We start from the raw sequence: 22,125 nt of genomic DNA on the forward strand, positions 1-22,125 counted from the left end.
GCGTTGTAAACGTAGTATGCGTTTTAATGGAATGCGTTGTTAAGGTAGTTTTTAAAAATTCATTGTAATGGAATGCGTTGTAATGGATATTGCGTTATAAAAAATGCGTTGTAAAGGTATGCGTTGTAACGTCATACATCCCCTACAACAGGTGTTGATTGACTCTACATCCTTTTTACCATCCTGTGTTGTTGCTCTCTGCTCCTCTCGGGTGTAAGGTTTGCCCCCCGTAGCACCCTGTTATTGACCTGTTTATTTCATTACTCGCTGTGTAGCACCTGGCTGTGATTATTGTGACTATACCTGTTTGGTATCTGTTGGACCCGGTCCTTTGGGCAGGTTCACCCCGTGACTTTTTGCCTTTTCCTAGCCTGTTTTTGGAACCTGGATTGGTGATTTTAGACCTCTGCGCACTTTTTCACTGTGGTACAGTGTAAAGTGCGTGTGCTTTCTGTGTATGGATAGTGAGCGCCCTGCCCTCCCATAGGAATGAATGGGAAATATGTATGCCCATGGTAGATTCCTGATGCGTGGGGAGTGCAGGGGCGAGTTTGATGTGTATGAACTCGTGAGAATGAATGCTGCAGAATGGTGTATGCGGCATGGCTGTGTGTAGTCTAGAAGCGCCACTTTTAGAAGTTGGCATAATTGTGTAGTGAGTCTGCTAGCACGTGATTGGCTGATGGGCCTGGCCCAGGCATGCCTGGGCCTGTTGGTAGATGGACTGTCTGGAGGAGGGGGGTCTGAGTCAAGCCGTAGATGAAAGGCCCCCCATCTGCTGTTAGGGAGGAGTGGAAAGAGCTCTGGTGGTGCTGTGCCGTGCCTGGCAGCCCACCCCTGATGGCTCTCCCTCCGGATGGCCCCCTGTCACCTCTGACCTGAGGCTGACAGGAGAGGGAAACCAGATACACCCAGAGCTTAGGGCTCGCTCACACAAAGACTTCTAAAGACTTCAAAGCTGTTTCTGTGGATAAGAAGGGGCTGTTCCCCTTCCCAAAACGTTCTTGTTATCTGGACTTGAATCGACCAGGGGTGGGTGCTGCCCAGCTCCTGGATGCCTGGACTCCTGGGGGACCCCTCTGCCCTGCCTGGGCTGAGGGGGGGACTTGGCTTTACCCCTGGGAGGCTCTGGGACTGTGTTGCAGCATGGAGGAGCTGCATTTGCTTGTAGGAAGCGCTGTGCTTCCCCCTGAGCGCCTGGGAGCGCTCTGCCTGATTTCTAGCGCTGTAGAGCGCTTTATTTGAATTATAGCGCTGTGGGTCGTCATTTAGCGCTGGGAGCGCTTCATTTACATTGCGAGTGCCCACCTCGCTTATCGGTCCTTGTATTTCGGCTGCCCGCGCCGATATCTTCAATGCCTGCCCGCCTGCCTGCCTGAATCGGGCCTCCACGCTGCCCGCGGCGACCCGGAAGTACCTGGCCGGCCGGCCAATCCCAGCGCGGCCGGCCGGAAGTCCCGCCCCGCAGTCCGCGGAGCGAGGAAGAAGGAGGAGAGGCAGAAGATGGCGGCGGTGGACGGGGCTCCTCTCGGCTGAGGGAGCCCCAGGGAGACAAGGCGGTCGGCTGGCAGGGCTCCCGTGTGCCGAGGGAGCCCTGCAGAAGAGGAGGAGACTCGTGGTCGGCGGCTGAGGGGCTCCCGCGTGCGGAGGGAGCCCCGGCGAGGAAGAGAGGAGGCCGGCGCGAGGCTCCCCGCCTGGAGGGAGAGCCTCGAGCGAGCAGAGACCCGCTGTCGCCCCGCCCGCGATGGAGTCCCGGTGAGTCTGGGCGGAGGGCCGGGCAGAGTGGGGCAGAAGAGGGGAGGGGCGCCGGGGCACGCTGCGGTGTCCGCCCCCCCCCCAGTGGCGCGAGCTCGCGCCGATAGCCAGTGTGAAGCCACGAGGGCTTCGAGGGCGGCCCCAGATGGCAGTGGGTCGCCCCAACGTTCTATGAGCCCAGAGGGGCTCAAGGGGCCTCATCTCGTTTGGCGAGCCCAGAGGCTCGTAGGGGCATACTGGACATTGGCGCATCTAGGGCGGCCCCAGTTGGCAGTGGGTCGCCCCAGCGTGTGTGAGCCCAGAGAGGCTCGTAGAGGCATAATTTACCTTGGTGCATCTAGGGCGGCCCCGGTTGGCAGCGGGTCGCCCCAACGTGGTCTCGAGCCCAGAGAGGCTCCACCGAGGGCCCGTAGCTGTCTAAGAAGTCCCTGTGATGGGCTTGGGGCACCATTGTCTTTTAGAGCCTGTGTGGCTCCAACGTGTGCCCATTGTTTTTAGAGCCTGTGTGGTTCCAACGATTGTCCAGTGTTTTAGAGCCTGGGTGGCTCCAACGTTTGACCAGTGTTTTCAGAGCCTGTGTGGCTCCAAGCTTCGGCGCAGTTGGCACCTGAGGGCCAGTGAGGGCCCTGGCGCAGTTTTGATGATTCTCCAGCTGTCCAGCAATTAGTGGGCAGCTGCACCGTTTAGGCGCAAGTTGGAGAGAGAGTCCCTGTGTGGGACAGCGAGGGCACCGTGGTGCCAGGCCTACCCAGCTGCGCAGCACTTAGTGCCAGCTGCTACGTTTAGGCCCTTGTGAGTGTTCCCAGGGGCCCAGCAAGTAGTGGGCCCCTGCATCGTTTAGGCCCCTGACATTGAGACTCAGGGCGTTCTAGCCCCAACAAGGCCAGTTGGCCTAGGGACTGCCACAGGTGGTGGCTTATGTAGGTTTTGCGCAATTGTATGGTTATTGCACCTCTGAATGTATTTCCTTGCATCATGTTTTATTCCTGCACCTCTGAATGTTTTAGACATCATGTGACTTTTGCGCTACTGTATTATTCTGGTACCTCTGAGTGTAATTTTATTGCATCATGTGCTTTATTCTTAACACCGCTGAATGTGTAGGTTTATACATTATGTGTTTCTCTTTACTACTCCTCTGAATGTATCTTTATGCATCATGGGTACTGTGTTCTTTCTTAGACCCCTAGACGCTGTGTGCTACTTATGTGGTTTTCCTTTAATACTCCTCTGAATGTGGTTCATACATCATGGGTAATGTGTTCTTTCTTAGACCCCTAAATGCTGTGTGATACTTAGGTGGTTGTTCTTTTTAGTACAGGTGGTCCTAGTGAGGTCCTGGTCCTCTGCGTGACAGTCTCCCAAGGAGTTTAGGGTTGCGTAGGTGGTACTTACCTGTTCCCAGTAGTTACTGGATGTGATCTATAACTGTTACTTTGTGTTACAGTGAAGTTTATATACTTTTATTCTAATTTCTGACAAGTATTTCTATATCTGCAAAGTGTTGATTCAGACAGTGGCCCATGTGGCCCTGTCTTGTAAATAATCCCTTGTGAATATTGCCGTGCCAGTTGGCACAATGTACATGTGTGATTTCTATCTGATATGTTTTTGACAATACAAAAGTTATTTTAATATAACCTTGTGTGGAGTCTCTTTTGTGGTGTACCTAGTATGTTGTTGCTGTTGTGCGCTGACGCAAATGCTTTACACATCGCCTCCGAGTTTAGCCTAGACTGCTTGCGCCATGCTACCTAGAGGGCGAGCAGGGGTTATCTTGGCGTGTGACTTCCTTGCCCTGACTGGAATGGTGGTTTCTGCCTGGCTTTGGCATCAGCCTTAGCCTACCAGAAATAGCCGGTTTCCAACATTGGTGGGTCAGCGGTGCGGATTCGGACTTGTATTTGCACAGTGCCATAGCAACAACTGGCTACATTACAAAAACTCTGCGTTTTTTCAGATAGTCACATATTTGGGATTATTGTTTTTGATTTTGTTTTTCCTCAAGAGTGTCATTTTCAGATGGTGTTCCTGCGCTTTATGTTTAGTGGCAGGGGAGAGAAAATGACAGGGCGGGACGCCAGTAGAGAGGGGAGGTTCCCATAGATTAGGAATCCCTTGCTGGGTCCAGTGTCCAATTCCCGTTCCTGTCCCTGTGTGGGTAGATGGAAGAGAGGGAGGGTGGAGGAGAAATTGCTTGCTCAGGAGGGTGGTTATTCCCTGAGTGTAGTGTGTGTGTCTGGATTCCCCAGTATGGTAGGATCCAGTGGTGGCAGCTTAAATGTGTCCAGTGCGTGAAGTCCCATTCCCAGTTCCCAGAGTATGGTGCCTGGTGCTCAGTAAGAGAGTGACAGGTTGAGAGTCAGAGGCAGTGAGGAACTGTCTCACCAGTCTGGAGGGGGAGTGTGTGGATGAGTGGTGTCTTGAACTGGAGGAGTTCGTGTGAGTTTTTTTTAAGGAGCTTGCACGTGAGGTGTACCTCTGGTGGTGTGCAGGACGTCCTGCAGAGGCATTGGACAAGAAGGTGGATGTCTGGCGGTGTGCTAGATGTCTTACAGAGACATTAGGGAGTGATTCTAAAAGTAGTGGCTTGTGTATCTGATGATCCTGTGTAGGTGAAGAGGTTCATGTGTAGCCCAGCTAGGTCCCATTAGGATGGTAGGGGTGTAGGGGCTCACGTCCTGTCTCAGTGGAGGCGGAGTGAGTGTGGGACGGTGTGTTCCGCGTTGGCCCGAAACCCTGTCTCAGGGCCTGGAGGGTTCCCTAAGGGAGCGCCAGGTCAGGGGCCTAGGCTGTACTTACAAGTCATTTGAAGAGGATCTTCCTGTGTCTAGAGGACGGGGAGTGTCTGTAATCAGAACTCCGGCGGTCCTGGTGCTGGGCTGTACCGCTCCTAAGTGGAGGGTGCAGAAGTCCTGGTTCGCTGGGCATTTGACCGTCTAGAGTGCTTGATCATTTTTTTGGGGCCTCTGGAGGTTGTTCCCCGAGGAGGGGGGAGGCCAGGTTCAGGTTCAGCCTGACCTGGAGGGAAGGGCATCTGTAGTCAGTGTCCTGACCGGTTATTGGCTTCCAGGGGTACCGCTCCAAGGTGGGAGGGTGCAGGACTCTGGAGGGGGGTGCAGAGGGACGGTGTCCTTACTTCTGACCCCGGTGGGAGGAAAGTGTGTTGCTGATACGCCGCTGGCGTGTGCTCTGTCTAGCCTGGAACATACTGAGAATCAACCTGTGATAGGGAGTACTGGAGGAGAGTGTGTCGCTGCTACGCCGCTGGCGTGTGCTCTGTCTAGCCTGAGACATACTGGGCCTGTAATCATGGAACTGGAAGGGGGTGCAGAAGGACGGTGTACTTCTGACCCCGGTGCAACCTGAGGGTTTGGATCCTAGGTTGGGAGATTAGGAAACTTCTAGGTCAAGAGGAACTCTACCAAAGTGAATCAGCTGAAGAGACTGAGGGGGCTGCCCTTGCTGTGTGTTCTGGGGCCCACCTGCAGTTTGTTGTTTCCACTAAGGTAGAGGAAAGGGGGCTTTGCTGTGTGCTGTGCCCCCCACCTGCTTGAAGAGGGACTGTGCTGTGTGCTTTGTACCTCAGAAGTGGAATAGTTTCCAGGTGATAGACCAGTGACGGAGTGAGGTCCTGATCTGGTAGGAGAGTTGTGTTCTGGTGAGTGCTTCCCTGTGAGGGTTATTCTTTCATCGTGGCTAGAAGCAAGGGTCCCTACTTGGTCTAAGGTAGGGTGTGGACCCTAGGTTGTTGGATCAGTGGTAGTTGTAGCTACCCTGAGAGAGAGAGAGTGGAGATTGGCTATTGTGTGCCAGGGGTTACTGCCCCCCACTCTGTGGATTGGTTAGGACCTGTGATATTTGGATGGCCTAGGGCCTGGTCCTGGCTGTGGATGACTAGTGTGTACCAGTGGGGTATCCTAGTTGTGCCAGAGAGCTTTTGTTGAGGGAAATCTATGTGGGTTCAGAGTGGCGAAAAACTGGACGGTGTCCCTGCCGTGCAGGCCCGTGTCCGTGGTTTTGTCGCCCAAAGCATTGAAGACCATCAGTGTAGTGATTGGTCTACCCTGCGTTTTGGCTGGAAGGGGGATGTGTTGGACCCGGTCCTTTGGGCAGGTTCACCCCGTGACTTTTTGCCTTTTCCTAGCCTGTTTTTGGAACCTGGATTGGTGATTTTAGACCTCTGCGCACTTTTTCACTGTGGTACAGTGTAAAGTGCGTGTGCTTTCTGTGTATGGATAGTGAGCGCCCTGCCCTCCCATAGGAATGAATGGGAAATATGTATGCCCATGGTAGATTCCTGATGCGTGGGGAGTGCAGGGGCGAGTTTGATATGTATGAACTCGTGAGAATGAATGCTGCAGAATGGTGTATGCGGCATGGCTGTGTGTAGTCTAGAAGCGCCACTTTTAGAAGTTGGCATAATTGTGTAGTGAGTCTGCTAGCACGTGATTGGCTGATGGGCCTGGCCCAGGCATGCCTGGGCCTGTTGGTAGATGGACTGTCTGGAGGAGGGGGGTCTGAGTCAAGCCGTAGATGAAAGGCCCCCCATCTGCTGTTAGGTAGGAGTGGAAAGAGCTCTGGTGGTACTGTGCCGTGCCTGGCAGCCCACCCCTGATGGCTCTCCCTCCGGATGGCCCCCTGTCACCTCTGACCTCAGGCTGACAGGAGAGGGAAACCAGATACACCCAGAGCTTAGGGCTCGCTCACACAAAGACTTCTAAAGACTTCAAAGCTGTTTCTGTGGATAAGAAGGGGCTGTTCCCCTTCCCAAAACGTTCTTGTTATCTGGACTTGAATTGACCAGGGGTGGGTGCTGCCCAGCTCCTGGATGCCTGGACTCCTGGGGGACCCCTCTGCCCTGCCTGGGCTGAGGGGGGGACTTGGCTTTACCCCTGGGAGGCTCTGGGACCGTGTTGCAGCATGGAGGAGCTGCATTTGCTTGCAGGAAGCGCTGTGCTTCCCCCTGAGCGCCTGGGAGCGCTCTGCCTGATTTCTAGCGCTGTCGAGCGCTTTATTTGAATTATAGCGCTGTGGGTCGTCATTTAGCGCTGGGAGCGCTTTATTTACATTGCGAGTGCCCACCTCGCTTATCGGTCCTTGTATTTCGGCTGCCCGCGCCGATATCTTCAATGCCTGCCCGCCTGCCTGCCTGAATCGGGCCGCCGCGCTGCCCGCGGCGACCCGGAAGTACCTGGCCGGCCGGCCAATCCCAGCGCGGCCGGCCGGAAGTCCCGCCCCGCAGTCCGCGCAGCGAGGAAGAAGGAGGAGAGGCAGAAGATGGCGGCGGTGGACGGGGCTCCTCTCGGCTGAGGGAGCCCCAGGGAGACAAGGCGGTCGGCTGGCAGGGCTCCCGTGTGCCGAGGGAGCCCTGCAGAAGAGGAGGAGACTCGTGGTCGGCGGCTGAGGGGCTCCCGCGTGCGGAGGGAGCCCCGGCGAGGAAGAGAGGAGGCCGGCGCGAGGCTCCCCGCCTGGAGGGAGAGCCTCGAGCGAGCAGAGACCCGCTGTCGCCCCGCCCGCGATGGAGTCCCGGTGAGTCTGGGCGGAGGGCCGGGCAGAGTGGGGCAGAAGAGGGGAGGGGCGCCGGGGCACGCTGCGGTGTCCGCCCCCCCCCCAGTGGCGCGAGCTCGCGCCGATAGCCAGTGTGAAGCCACGAGGGCTTCGAGGGCGGCCCCAGATGGCAGTGGGTCGCCCCAACGTTCTATGAGCCCAGAGGGGCTCAAGGGGCCTCATCTCGTTTGGCGAGCCCAGAGGCTCGTAGGGGCATACTGGACATTGGCGCATCTAAGGCGGCCCCAGTTGGCAGTGGGTCGCCCCAGCGTGTGTGAGCCCAGAGAGGCTCGTAGAGGCATAATTTACCTTGGTGCATCTAGGGCGGCCCCGGTTGGCAGCGGGTCGCCCCAACGTGGTCTCGAGCCCAGAGAGGCTCCACCGAGGGCCCGTAGCTGTCTAAGAAGTCCCTGTGAGGGGCTTGGGGCACCATTGTCTTTTAGAGCCTGTGTGGCTCCAACGTGTGCCCATTGTTTTTAGAGCCTGTGTGGTTCCAACGATTGTCCAGTGTTTTAGAGCCTGGGTGGCTCCAACGTTTGACCAGTGTTTTCAGAGCCTGTGTGGCTCCAAGCTTCGGCGCAGTTGGCACCTGAGGGCCAGTGAGGGCCCTGGCGCAGTTTTGATGATTCTCCAGCTGTCCAGCAATTAGTGGGCAGCTGCACCGTTTAGGCGCAAGTTGGAGAGAGAGTCCCTGTGTGGGACAGCGAGGGCACCGTGGTGCCAGGCCTACCCAGCTGCGCAGCACTTAGTGCCAGCTGCTACGTTTAGGCCCTTGTGAGTGTTCCCAGGGGCCCAGCAAGTAGTGGGCCCCTGCATCGTTTAGGCCCCTGACATTGAGACTCAGGGCGTTCTAGCCCCAACAAGGCCAGTTGGCCTAGGGACTGCCACAGGTGGTGGCTTATGTAGGTTTTGCGCAATTGTATGGTTATTGCACCTCTGAATGTATTTCCTTGCATCATGTTTTATTCCTGCACCTCTGAATGTTTTAGACATCATGTGACTTTTGCGCTACTGTATTATTCTGGTACCTCTGAATGTAATTTTATTGCATCATGTGCTTTATTCTTAACACCGCTGAATGTGTAGGTTTATACATTATGTGTTTCTCTTTATTACTCCTCTGAATGTATCTTTATGCATCATGGGTACTGTGTTCTTTCTTAGACCCCTAGACGCTGTGTGCTACTTATGTGGTTTTCCTTTAATACTCCTCTGAATGTGGTTCATACATCATGGGTAATGTGTTCTTTCTTAGACCCCTAAATGCTGTGTGATACTTAGGGGGTTGTTCTTCTTAGTACAGGTGGTCCTAGTGAGGTCCTGGTCCCCTGCGTGACAGTCTCCCAAGGAGTTTAGGGTTGCGTAGGTGGTACTTACCTGTTCCCAGTAGTTACTGGATGTGATCTATAACTGTTACTTTGTGTTACAGTGAAGTTTATATACTTTTATTCTAATTTCTGACAAGTATTTCTATATCTGCAAAGTGTTGATTCAGACAGTGGCCCAGGTGGCCCTGTCTTGTAAATAATCCCTTGTGAATATTGCCGTGCCAGTTGGCACAATGTACATGTGTGATTTCTATCTGATATGTTTTTGACAATACAAAAGTTATTTTAATATAACCTTGTGTGGAGTCTCTTTTGTGGTGCACCTAGTATGTTGTTGCTGTTGTGCGCTGACGCAAATGCTTTACACATCGCCTCCGAGTTTAGCCTAGACTGCTTGCGCCATGCTACCTAGAGTGCGAGCAGGGGTTATCTTGGCGTGTGACTTCCTTGCCCTGACTGGAATGGTGGTTTCTGCCTGGCTTTGGCATCAGCCTTAGCCTACCAGAAATAGCCGGTTTCCAACAGTATCCTTATCTGGTATCATTACTGGAGCTGTATTCTCCCTCTCTTCTCGTTGTGCATCACCTGTATGTGATTTTTGTGACTACAACTGTTTGGCATTCTTATTTGTTATCGCTACTGGAGTAGTACTCTACCTTTCATCCTTTTGTAAAGCGCTCTGATATCCCTTGGGATCTGGCTGGCGCTATATAAAACTTTATTAAAAAAAAATTAAAAAATAGCTGATTGAGTCCTGCTTTTTCATCAAGCTGACTATGGAGTTCCAGTTAAAAGCGCCCCCTCCCGTAGCCCTGCCAGGTTTTCCAGATCCATGCATGATGTGCTGCTCCAGTCCAGGTTTTTACTTTCAATTCTGTGACTTGTAGTTTTGTTTATTCCATGATAAAACAGGACTACAAGGCCCACAATTCAAAGAAAACAACTCTGGACTGGAGTACCACATCTCGGGTGGAGCTGGGAAACTTGGCATTTATGCCTCTGGCTTTTTTTATGTCTCTGTGTCCTATACAATCTAATACACATCTCTGTGACAAATGCAAAATAGCTGCAGCGTGAAGTCCACAGCATGACTGCACCATACGAGAACCTCTCTCATATAGGACACCCTTCACCCACGCACCTTTTAACCTTCACCCATGCATCTTTCAACCTTCACCCATGCACCTTCCAGACTTCACCCACGCACCTTCCAACCTTCACCCATGCACCTTCCAACCTTCACCCATGCACCTTCCAACCTTCACCCATGCACCTTACAACCTCATACATGCACCTTCTTCCAGCCTTCACCCACACACCTTCCAACCTCATACATGGACTTTCCAACCTTCACTCACACTCTTTCCAATTTCTTACTTGTATTTTCCAAACTTCACCAATGTACTTTCCAACCTTCACCCGTGCACCCTTCAACCTTCACCCATACACCTTCCAACCTTTACCCATACATCCACCAACCTTCACCCACGCACCTTCCAACCTTTACCAATGCACCTTCCACCTTTCACCCACACACCTTCCAATCTCTACCTACGTACCTTCCAACCTTCACCCACACACCTTCCAACCTTTACCCATGCACCTTCCAACTGTCACCCTCACACCTTCCAACCTTCACCCATGTATCTACAAACCTTCACCCACGCACCTTCCAACCTCATACATACACCTTCCAACCTTCACCTACACACCTTTCAACCTCATACATGGATTTTCCAACCTTCACCCACTCACCTTCCAACCTTCACCCTTGCAACTTCCAACCTTCACCCACGCTCCTTCCAACCTTCAGCCACACACCTTCCAACCTCATATATGCGACCAGGGTCCACAATTACTCGGACAAGTCTACAGCGCTACCACCCCAGACTGCAGCCTGATACATACGTACAACACAAATGTCAGTTAACTATAACACTCATTTTTCTGCTCCCTTATCAAGAGAAGATCCCTGTCTATTTCATCCACCTCTCAATGGCCAGGATTACAAGATGTACTGAGTGGTACTCCTGGGGAGAGTCATGATCTGCCCAATCATGACTTGTCCCTTCAAAATAGGGGGTCTCTAGAAATGTGGCGTAGTTTACACACAACTATCCAAGGGGTGTGGCCTCTATAAATAAGAGCGTGGCTTAGAACAAGTGAAATAAAATTCATTGCTTCCCACAGGGTATCATCAACTAGTATTTTGGTGGCTCTCTGTGAGCTTTCTATTCTTCCATCCAGGCGTATCATCCGGTAACAGACATGTGTACTATTGCATCCAGGGGTATCACACGATAACGGACATGCTTAATATTGCATCCAGGAGTATCACAGAGTAACGGACATGCTTATCATTGCATCCAGGTGCATCACACTGTTACAGACATGCTTATTGTTGCATCCAGACGTAGCACATGGTAACAGACATGTTTATTAATGCATCAACGGGTATCACAAGGTAACGGACATGCTTATTGTTAGAAAGGGGATTTCTGGTTGGCTAAGGCTTGCAACTAAGCCAGGCAGAAACCACAACTCTAGACAGGGCAAGGGAGTTACTTGCTGAAGATAACCCGTGCTCCCTCCTTGGTAGCTTGGTACGAGCAGTCTGGCTTATCCCAGAGTCAATGTGTAAAGCATGTGCGCAACACACACAGCAGCAACATACTAGGCACACCACAAAAGGAACTCCACACAAGGTTATATATAAAAATAGCCTTTGTATTATCATAAACACATTAGAATAGTAATCACACAATATACACTGTGCCAACTGGCACTAGACAATATTTACAGGGGATTATATACACATGACAGGGCCAATTTGGCCAATGTCAGAACCATCACAAAGTGAAAATAGTAAATGTAGAACACAACCAGTAACTACTGGTAAAACACTGTACTCAGCATTATAACCTGCAACATAAATCATATTATGCAATCAGCATCACATTAGGCGTAAAGTACATTATGCGCCAACCTCATAAACCTAAACATATTAGACAATAACCTCACCAGCATAAACACATTATGCAATAACCTCATAACATAAACCACATTACAGGCATAAATCAGGATGCATAACTCATATTTCCTGCGCACCACATACATTACATTAGGGCCTGGCGCCCAATCAACCTCACCCTGGCCGCTGGCCAACTGGCCTTCTCAGAGGGCTCAAATGCCCTATGTCCATATTTGTCAGGGCTTGGGCTGCCAATGCAGCAACATGAAAAGTGCGCAATTGCGCTGGCCTAAATGTTGCACCTGCCACTAATTGCTGTGCAGCTGTGACAATCGCTGTAGGCACTGGCACTCTCTGTGCCCTCTGGAGTCCCCATCTGGACTCTAAAATAACATGCCAATCGTTGCAGCTGCCCGCTCTGGTGCAGCGCAGCTGGGAATAAACAAGGCGGCCCTGCTCTGGGGCTCTCTAAGCAAATCTTAGCAACGTTGCAGCTGCCCGCTCTCGCAGGGCAGCTGGGGAACTTAGGCTTGGCACTCTCCGTGCCTCATGAGCCCCACTTTTGGACTCTGGAAACAAAACTGCCCCTAAGCCCCACTCCGGGACTTTGCAACGCAGGTGGCCCCCAGCCCCACTCCCTGGGGCTACGTGCAGGCAAATCACAAAAGGTCCCACCAGAGGCACCAACATTACTTAAGTGTATCCCCACTCACCAGGGCTCTCGCTTGGGACTTTGTTTGGGCTGGGACGGGCACTGGCGGCGTGCTGAGATCGGCCCTGCTCTCAGGGCCTCTTCTCCCGTGCTCCTCAACCAGCGCACCAACACGCGGGGCTCTCTCTGCTCATGAGAGCCCTGCCTGGAATCCGTCCGCACTCTGTAGCTCCCACATAGGCGGGATGGACTCCCATCTGCCTTCATCCTCTTCTTTTAGCATTGGGGTTCCCAACAGCTCACAGGAGCCCCGCTTGGGCCAGCCACTCCTGCACCTCGCTTCCGGCCATCCGCTGCAGGCCCCGCCAATAGTCAGCCGGACACGCCTGACTTCCGGGTCTCGACCGGGCCGCAGCGGTAAATTCTTCTTAAGCGCCATAGTGCGGGGTGGGCACCGGCTTCAAAAATAAACCCATAAGCTGGGTGGGCACCTGCCAACAACTCAAAATGCGGGGTGGGCACCCACCAACAACTGCCAATGAGGGGTGGGCACCCGCTGTCATTTAAAAGCTTAAAGCGGAGTAGGCTTATGCTCCACTGGGCAAAATGCCGGGGAACCCACACGTCGGGATTCCCTCAAAAAGGGGCTGCAGCTTCATGCTGTGAAGCCCACGCTCTTCTCTTGGGACAAGGAATCCAACAATAACACAATTTATCGCTCCCAAGGCGCTCTGTCCAAGGCAATGTTCTAGGTCCATGGGGCATAACTGGGCCCAGGGAGGCCAGCACACAGGGCCCTCCAGTGGCAAGGCAAGCCCCTGTGGCAGCTCCCCCTGGGCCCCCAGCAGCAGCAAGCCCCCAGCAAGTCCAGAAACAGCACAAATTCATGGGGTCACAGCCCCTATACTTATACCCTGATTTTCGTTGTCTGCAGCACAGGGCTTGGGGGAACCAGATGCAATTGGTTCAGGGGGAATTGGAGCACTTTGTTTACCAAGCTCCTCTTCCCCTTTGTCAGGTGGGGGCTTGGTGATCAGACACACCACAGGGGGAGGAGCTAGCATTGTACAGGCTAGGCACAGACGTATTCAGGGTCAGGGGATTACTCCTCCCTCTACTCCCAATGCAGATGTCCCATATAGCCTGCTGCTGACTCACCCTCCCCGCCTGGAGCCACACACACCTCCCTGCCCCAGTCACCCAAAAGCCAGACATGAAATTCACATCAGGCAGGCAGACACATAGCACACAGAAATGCCAACTTCTAAAAGTGGCATTTCTAAAATAGTTATAATAAATTTGCGCACGCCATTGCGCAGCATTTATTATGACAATTCCAAATATACTAAACTTGACCACGCTGCTCCTCTAATATCAGGAATTACCACTGAAACACTTATCAGGGAATCCCCAATGCAGTCCTATGGGTGGGCAGCCCCACAATATTGAGAAACCAAAATGGCTGTTTGTCACTACCAGGACATGTCATTCACTTAAGGTACATGTCCTTATATTTTACCTACAGTGCACCCTGCCCAAAGGGCTAGCTAGGGCCTACCTTAGGGGTGACTGACATGCGGTAAAAGGGAGGTCACCGACATGGCACATACTTTAGGTGCCACGTCACAGCGGCAGTGACACTACGCGCACAGGCCCTGCAATGGCAGAGGCCTGAGATAGGTTTGCAAGGCTACTTTGGTGGGTGGTGCAATCAGCGCTGCAAGCCCACAAGTAGCATTTAATGTAAGTATGGGCGCAAAATCCGCTCCGCTCATGAAATTTGCACATTTTCGGCAATTTCGTGAAATTGCTGAAATATTTGCTTATTCGCGAGCGCGCTGATTTTTTTTTGGGCCCACAGGAAGCACAGTTAAGGCAGGTCCTCGAGTTAAGCTAACTTTGTAACCATTTTAGAATGGTGCTGGCAAACTGCCAGAGTGCTTGCCGGCGCCATTCTAAAATGGTTACAAAGTTAGCTTCAACTCGGGCACCTGCCTTAACTCTGTAAGTGCTTCCTGTGGGCCAAAAATTAAACCTCAACAGGAAGCACTTACAGATATAAATAAAGCAGGTGCCCGAGTTGAAGCTCAAATTCAGTAACGTTTTAATCAGCCAAAAACATTAGTGATCACGCTCGAGCGCAACCCCCGTGTAGTTCCTGTGAACGGGAGGCTACTTTCACCTCACCTGCTGCCCTGCTCGCTCTCTGACCTTATACACAAGAGGCATGTGAACACGCATAGAAGCCCCACACCACAAACTAGCGGTATCAAACGTCTTCTCGCCCTTTCCCAATCCCAACTATGATGGACTGGTCACTCAAGGGACCTCGGCGCATTTTGGCGTGGTGGCAAGTTACAGGCACACATGGTCAGTGGAGACAAATATTCTGGCCCTTTACGCAGCTGCAGTGTAGGAAAAGCACTATCATTTACCCAACGAGGTAGCACTTAAAGATTAGCCAGTAGAAAGTACTCCAGTTGAGTAGAGGTATTGCACAAAACGGTGGCATCTTCGTGGATAACTATGCAGGGCAGGATTCATTCTGGCACGAGGCTCCTGTCACAAAAATTAAACCTCAACAGGAAGCACTTACAGATATAAATAAAGGAGGTGCCCTAGTTGAAGCTCAAATTCAGTAACGTTTTAATCAGCCCAAAACATTAGTGAGCACGGTCGAGGCTGGGCAAGTTTGCTTTAACCCCATATCTGCCGTCGAAAATTAGCTGTAATACTCAAGGGAGGTCTTTGAATCCATGAGTTTCTCGAGCGCAATCCCCGTGTAGTTCCTGTGACTAGGAGGCTGCTTTCTCCTCACCTGCTGCCCTGCTCGCTCTCTGACCCTTTAATCACCAGAGCCATGTTGACACGCATAGAAACCCCGCAACACACACTAGCGGTATCAAACGTCTTCCCGCCCTTTCCCAACTATGATGGACAGCTCACTCAAGGGACCTCGGTGCCTTTTGGCGTGGTGGCAAAGTTACAGGCACACATGGTCAGTGGAGACAAATCTTCTGGCCCTTTACGCAGCTGCAGTGTAGGAAAAGGACTATACATTTACACAAAGAGGTAGCACTTACTGATTAGCCAGTAGAAAGTACTCCAGTTGAGTAGATGGAAATCACAAAAAAATCCGCGAGTTCGCGGGTAAATCTGTGAATTCGCAGACTTTTTTTTGCGATTTCGCGTGAATTCGCGGACCGCAGATCCGCAAAATTCGCCCATACTTAATTTAATTTACCAACCCTGGGTATATGAAATGCCACTTTACAGGGGACTGACGGGTAAATTAAATAGGCCAAACAGGTGTAGACCAATGTTACTATCTTTAACACAGAGAGTGCACGCACTTTACACTGGACAGCAGTGCTAAAGTGGCCAGAGGCCTAAAATCACCTCTACCAGATCAGAGAAAAGGCTAGGAAAAAAGGCAAAAAGTTTAGGGATGACCCTGCAAACAGGGCCAAGTCCAACACTTGCATCTAGGCTTATCACCCAGTAACAGCCATGCTTATTATTGCATCCTGGCATATCACCCAGTGACAGACATGCTTTTTATTGCATCCGGGCATATCACCCAGTAACAGACATGCTTATTATTGCATCAAGGCGCAGTAGCAGCTCCTCAAGGGAGTGCTGCGGGCGGTGGGGCGGGCGGGGGAGGGGCATGGTGGAGGGTTGTAAACTCCAGCATAAGGTGAACAGAGGTAAGTACAAAATTAAATAAATAAAACGAATTATATTGCACACGCTGCAACACCAATGGTGTATCACACTGTTACGGACATGTTTAATATTGCATCCAGGTGTATCACACTCTAACAGACATGCTTAATATTGCATCCAAAAAGAGCAATTGATGGACAGAATGCAGAACAATGTCATACATTCACGGGTCATTCCAGCTTGGACCCAGCCATATGCAAATCTGCCTTGACCCTACGGCCAATGGGAACAGTCCAGCCCGAACTGCCAGGCCAGGTCCTCCCTGGACTGGAAACAAGAATACTAGGACCGGTAGCATTTTTCACCCTAAGTGGGATGGGTATGCCCAGACGTGGGTCCCTTGCTCACTGTGCCACTGGATTCAAGCTAGCCTGGCTGATTTAAAGTAATACCCAGAAACCGGTCTCAGGATGCTTGTTTCCGGTCCAGGGAGGACCTTGCTTGGAAGTTCGGTCTCGACTCTTACCATGAGTCCCAGGGTCAAGACTGATTTCCATATGGCTGGATATAAACTGGAGTGGCATGGTGAGCAAAAGAACGATGGATTTAACCCAGATCTCATGACTGGGGGTGAATATTTTGATTTGTTCTGCATTCCGTCCATCATTTGTTTGTGTAATATTGCATCCAGGCATACCACACAGTAACAGACATGCTTATTATTGCACCCAGGCGTATCACACTGTTATGGACATGCTTATTATTGCATCCAGGCGTATCTCACCGTAACGGGCATGCCTATTATTGCACCCAGGCGTATCACACTTTTATGGACATGCTTATTATTGCATCCAGGCGTGTCGCACAGAAACTTACATGCTTATTATTGCATCCAGCGTACCACACAGTAACAGACACTCTTATTATTGCATCCAGGCGTAACACACATAAACGGTCATGCTTATTATTGCATCCAGGGGTATCACACAGTAACGGACATGCTTATTATTGCATCCAGGCATACCACACAGTAACAGACACTCTTATTATTGCATCCAGGCTTATCACACATAAATGTCATGCTTATTATTGCATCCAAGGGTATCACACAGTTACAGACATGCTTAATATTGCATCCAGGCATACCACACAGTAACAGACACTCTTATTATTGCATCCAGGGGTATCACACAGTAACAGACACTCTTATTATTGCATCCAGGGGTATCACACAGTAACAGACACTCTTATTATTGCATCCAGGGGTATCACACAGTAACAGACACTCTTATTATTGCATCCAGGGGTATCACACAGTAACGGACATGCTTATTATTGCTTCTAGGCGTATCACACAGTAACAGACACTCTTATTATTGCATCCAGGCTTATCACACATAAATGTCATGCTTATTATTGCTTCTAGGGGTATCACACAGTAACGGACATGCTTATTATTGCATCCAGGGGTACCACACAGTAACAGACACTCTTATTATTGCATCCAGGCGTATCACACAGTAACAGACACTCTTATTATTGCATCCAGGCTTATCACACAGTAACAGACACTCTTATTATTGCATCCAGGCGTACCACACAGTAACAGACACTCTTATTATTGCATCCAGGGGTATCACACAGTAACAGACACTCTTATTATTGCATCCAGGGGTATCACACAGTAACGGACATGCTTATTATTGCTTCTAGGCGTATCACACAGTAACAGACACTCTTATTATTGCATCCAGGCTTATCACACATAAATGTCATGCTTATTATTGCTTCTAGGGGTATCACACAGTAACGGACATGCTTATTATTGCATCCAGGGGTACCACACAGTAACAGACACTCTTATTATTGCATCCAGGGGTGTCACACAGTTACAGACATGCTTAATATTGCATCCAGGGGTATCACACAGTAACGGACATGCTTATTATTGCATCCAGGCGTATCACACAGTAACAGACACTCTTATTATTGCATCCAGGGGTACCACACAGTAACAGACACTCTTATTATTGCATCCAGGGGTATCACACAGTTACAGACATGCTTAATATTGCATCCAGGGGTATCACACAGTAACGGACATGCTTATTATTGCATCCAGGCGTATCACACAGTAACAGACACTCTTATTATTGCATCCAGGCGTACCACACAGTAACGGACATGCTTATTATTGCATCCAGGCGTATCACACAGTAACAGACACTCTTATTATTGCATCCAGGGGTATCACACAGTAACGGACATGCTTATTATTGCATCCAGGCGTATCACACAGTAACAGACACTCTTATTATTGCATCCAGGGGTACCACACAGTAACAGACACTCTTATTATTGCATCCAGGGGTATCACACAGTTACAGACATGCTTAATATTGCATCCAGGGGTATCACACAGTAACGGACATGCTTATTATTGCATCCAGGCGTATCACACAGTAACAGACACTCTTATTATTGCATCCAGGCGTACCACACAGTAACGGACATGCTTATTATTGCATCCAGGCGTATCACACAGTAACAGACACTCTTATTATTGCATCCAGGGGTACCACACAGTAACAGACACTCTTATTATTGCATCCAGGGGTATCACACAGTTACAGACATGCTTAATATTGCATCCAGGGGTATCACACAGTAACGGACATGCTTATTATTGCATCCAGGCGTATCACACAGTAACAGACACTCTTATTATTGCATCCAGGCATACCACACAGTAACGGACATGCTTATTATTGCATCCAGGCGTATCACACAGTAACAGACACTCTTATTATTGCATCCAGGGGTACCACACAGTAACGGACATGCAGTAACGGACATGCTTATTATTGCTTCCAGGGGTATCACACAGTAACGGACATGCTTATTATTGCATCCAGGGGTATCACACAGTTACAGAAATGTTTATTATTGCAAACATTAAGGATTATGGGGCAAACCCGGGTCCCTCAGAACCTAGGTATAAGCAATATAATCTAAAGTGAGTTCTGTTCGGTGGGAACTATTGTTCAGCAGAACTGGTTACTGATAAAAGGTATTTGTCCGAAATGACACTGCATGTCAAAATAACGGTCTAAACATTATTCCAGACAGAATAAAAGGTCAAAACAGATCAAAACACACCGGAAGCGTATCATTTGCTTTTTTATAGAATTGTATGTATTATTTATAATGGTTGAGTTCGAATATGGCTGTAACATACACGAATGGTAAAGCAAACATCAAAAAGTAGAATGTGACCTTGGTGAAACAAATGACTTATGTTATGTTAATTTATTGAGGATGTGTAGAGCGCACGTTCACCAACAGGTTTCTTGGCGCTGTAAAGTGCATATGTGCTTATGGAGGGTAACCAAAATATGCATGAATTAGCCACATATATACATAAAGTAGGACCGTCCCTCGTCAGGTACATAAAGTTCTATCCGCGCCCTTTGCACTGCCGTCCTCTTAGTAAAAGGGGTGAAGAGACTAGGGACACGGGCAGATAGGAGGAGCCTGACGTTTCGACCCAGAAGGTTTAAATAAACGTCCAGCGGGTCTTCCTCAGGACTGGAGGATGAAATGTGGACAGCCCATTCAAAAGGACTCCTCCAGGCCTGGATGGAGAACGAGAGCAGGTGAGAATGAATCACTTGCAGAGTCGTGATTACTGATTTGAGAAGGCAAGAGGTCATTTCTTAGTAACAATGCTTGGCCTGATGTGTTATTTAAGAGCTGGAATTGTTTGACGATCAATTCGATCAATGATACATCTTATGGTAAAGACTTAATTAAGTGATAACGGGAAAACATGGCCCTGATTTTCACCCATGGAGAATTCCACCGTCCGGATGGAATCTCAGTGGAGCACCGACAGCACATGACAATGTCACTCAATGACGCGATTTTTTTTAAACCTGGGAATGAGGGACAGCAAGGAGTGAGGGACGGCTGGGAGTGAGGGACAGCTGGAGGTGAGGGACAGCTGGAGGTGAGGGACAGCTAGGAGTGAGGGACAGCTGGAGGTGAGGGAAAGCTAGGGGTGAGGGACAGCTGGAGGTGAGGGAAAGCTAGGGGTGAGGGGCAGCTGGAGGCGAAGGACAGCTGGAGGTGAGGGACAGCTGGAGGTGAGGGACAGCTGGAGGGTGAGGGACAGCCAGGAGTGAGGGACAGCTGGAGGTGAGGGATAGCGAGGGGCCTGATGAAGGTGAGGGACAGCTGGAGGTGAGGGACAGCTGGAGGTGAGGGACAGCTAGGAGTGAGGGGCAGCTGGAGGTGAGGGACAGCTGGAGGTGAGGGACAGCTAGGAGTGAGGGGCAGCTGGAGGTGAGGGACAGCTGGAGGTGAGGGACAGCTGGAGGTGAGGGACAGCTGGAGGGTGAGGGACAGCTAGGAGTGAGGGACAGCTGGAGGTGAGGGATAGCGAGGGGCCTGATGAAGGTGAGGGACAGCTGGAGGTGAGGGACAGCTGGAGGTGAGGGACAGCTGGAGGTGAGGGACAGCTGGAGGGGAGGGACAGCTAGGAGTGAGGGGCAGCTGGAGGTGAAGGACAGCTAGGAGTGAGGGGCAGCTGGAGGTGAGGGACAGCTGGAGGGGAGGGACAGCTAGGAGTGAGGGGCAGCTGGAGGTGAAGGACAGCTAGGAGTGAGGGGCAGCTGGAGGTGAAGGACAGCTGGAGGTGAGGGACAGCTGGAGGTGAGGGACAGCTGGAGGGTGAGGGACAGCTAGGAGTGAGGGACAGCTGGAGGTGAGGGATAGCGAGGGGCCTGATGAAGGTGAGGGACAGCTGGAGGTGAGGGACAGCTGGAGGTGAGGGACAGCTAGGAGTGAGGGGCAGCTGGAGGTGAGGGACAGCTGGAGGTGAGGGACAGCTAGGAGTGAGGGGCAGCTGGAGGGTGAGGGACAGCTGGAGGTGAGGGACAGCTAGGAGTGAGGGGCAGCTGGAGGTGAAGGACAGCTGGAGGTGAGGGACAGCTGGAGGTGAGGGACAGCTGGAGGGTGAGGGACAGCTAGGAGTGAGGGACAGCTGGAGGTGAGGGATAGCGAGGGGCCTGATGAAGGTGAGGGACAGCTGGAGGTGAGGGACAGCTGGAGGTGAGGGACAGCTGGAGGTGAGAGACAGCTGGAGGGGAGGGACAGCTGGAGGTGAGGGACAGCTGGAGGTGAGGGACAGCTGGAGGTGAGGGACAGCTGGAGGGTGAGGGACAGCTGGAGGGTGAGGGACAGCTGGAGGTGAGGGAGAGCTAGGGGTGAGGGACAGCTGGAGGGGAGGGACAGCTGGAGGTGAGGGACAGCTGGAGGGGAGGGACAGCTGAAGGTGAGGGACAGCTGGAGGGTGAGGGACAGCTGGAGGGTGAGGGACAGCTGGAGGTGAGGGACAGCTGGAGGGGAGGGACAGCTGAAGGTGAGGGACAGCTGGAGGTGTACTCCTGAGAGGTAGAGTTGCATCCGTTCTCTTAACCAGGAGGAAGTGTTGCTTCTTCCTGTTAGCTGGACTCTCGCTGCTGACCTGCTCTCTGCTCCTTGTCCCTTGTCACATGGCCTCTCTCTTTCAGCTGACCCATCGTTCCTCCCCTGGCCTCTCTGCTGCTCTCACTTTCACCCGGCCTCGGCCGGAGGCCCTCCCCTCCTCATCTGGACTCTCTGATGCCTTACCTCTCTCATCAGCTGCCTCTTTCCTGCCCATCCTCATCGGTTGGCCTCTCAGCTGCCCTCTCGCTCCTCTGAATGTCTCTCTGCCGCCCCTCCCTCCTCTGACGGCGGATCTCTCCTCCCAGGGCTGCCCTGCCTGAGCTTGGCGGGTCTCTCCTCCCCGCGGCTGTCAGGCCCCCCGAAGCACGCCTTCCACTCCCCCCAGCCCCCGCAGCCTCCCACCGCAGCCGCCGCTGGGACCGGGTGAGCTGCCTCTGCGCTCCGGGGAGGGGCGCGCGAGCCCCTCCCCTCTTCAGAGCCAGGAGAGTAAACGAAGAGCACACACTATGAATCCAGCAGAGAGAAAACTGCGAGAGAGCAGACAATAGCTACCAGCTGGAGCATCCCCAGGCCGCCGACATCAGAGGAGGAGAGTCAGACGTCACGAAACCCTCTGAGCTATCTATGAGGTAGCCAGCAGGCAACCAGAGCCGCCCGCCCGCGCTTGGAGCAAGTTAGAGTGGAAATGATACCTCGAATCGGAAGAGCTT

The 22,125-nt window shown here is 51.6% G+C and overlaps 1 protein-coding gene across 2 annotated transcripts in view; it reads right to left on the reverse strand.

Moving 5' to 3' along the window:
- Positions 1 to 22,125, reverse strand: part of LOC144752052 (phosphatidylinositol 3,4,5-trisphosphate 5-phosphatase 2-like) — a 598,959-nt gene that overhangs the window by 532,998 nt on the left and 43,836 nt on the right. Inside the window, exon 1 of one of the 2 annotated variants that reach the window (XM_078640003.1) lies at positions 21,599 to 22,099. The exons of the other annotated variant lie outside the window; for it this stretch is intronic. The gene's annotated coding sequence lies outside the window, so the exon portion shown is untranslated. Of the gene's footprint in view, positions 1 to 21,598; positions 22,100 to 22,125 lie in introns of those variants that run through there. 2 annotated transcript variants of the gene reach the window in all.

Source organism: Lissotriton helveticus, chromosome 4_2, assembly GCF_964261635.1.
Source record: "Lissotriton helveticus chromosome 4_2, aLisHel1.1, whole genome shotgun sequence".
Classification (NCBI taxonomy): Eukaryota; Metazoa; Chordata; class Amphibia; order Caudata; family Salamandridae; genus Lissotriton; species Lissotriton helveticus.